Below are 1184 nucleotides of genomic sequence, written 5' to 3'. Positions count from 1 at the left end.
TTTTTTCTTCATCCCCATTTTGGGGAATGGGATGGGGAAGCTGTTGGACCTAAAAAGAGCTATATATTCCTCAAAATTGAGAAGTTCAAGAAAATGGGGAAGCTGTTGGAGATGCTCTAATATCAACATGGTTATTGCATGGTGATATTTGATTTATGAACTTGTGATACTTTGGGTAGTGATATGGAGATGATTATTGTTTGAGTGATGATTGGATTTCTATTTGGAGATTTATGATTTGTGGGTTTGTGGTGTTTTCTTTGGCTTTAATGGTTATTTTGAAATATATATACATATATATTATTAATTGAGCTCGGGAATTGCGAAATGTAGAATTGATTGAATTGTTAATTTTGTTGTGTGGGGTTTGGTGTTGTGGTTGAGACAGTAGAAGAGAGGGGACGAACTAGCGATCTCTTAGGATTATAGCTCCAGAAGAGAGGGGATGTACCGGTAGCTATATATATAGTGTTGTGGGTCGAGACACTAGAAGAGAGGGGATGTACTGGTTGCTATATAGATGTGTCGGGCCACTAGAAGAGAGGGGATATGTATTAGTGGGCCCTAAGAGTTAGACACCAGGAGAGAGGGGATGAACTAGTGACACCAGAAGAGAGGGGATGTACTGGTGTGCGCGTATAGGAGTGTCGGTGTGGTCTTGTGAGTTCGGTAGAGTTGTTGATGTGGCCATGGGTGAGTTCATATGAGCGTTGGGGTAGTTGATAGTGGGTGTGGTAGTAGGCTTGTTGATAAGGTCATATGCGGGATTAGTGACAAGGCTTGTCTTTTATGATTACTTAATATCACTACCAGAAGAAAGACTTTAGCCGACGAAAAAAAAAAAACCAGGCCGACGAATCAATTTTTCGTCGGCTAAAGTATATTTTCATCGGCTAAATTATATTTTCGTCGGCTATAGTCAACTTTAGCCGACGACTTTAAACATTCTTTAGCCGACGAAAATAAATTTCGTCGGCTAAAGTTTTTTATATTCGCAGATCTGGACAGCAGCTCATCTGAGAAAAAAAACGGGAGAAAAAGTTTGGGTGTTGTTGAAATCTGTCCATAATTAAGAAGTGGAGCTATATATAGGTACGTACATGTGTATATATGTTGATTTTGAGTTTTATTTGAGTTGATCGATTTTGAGTGTGATTGAATTAATAGATTTTGAGTACGTTTGA

This window comes from Fragaria vesca, linkage group LG2 (assembly GCF_000184155.1).
Source record: "Fragaria vesca subsp. vesca linkage group LG2, FraVesHawaii_1.0, whole genome shotgun sequence".
NCBI classification, from domain to species: Eukaryota; Viridiplantae; Streptophyta; class Magnoliopsida; order Rosales; family Rosaceae; genus Fragaria; species Fragaria vesca.
This window is presented reverse-complemented; position numbering follows the sequence as displayed.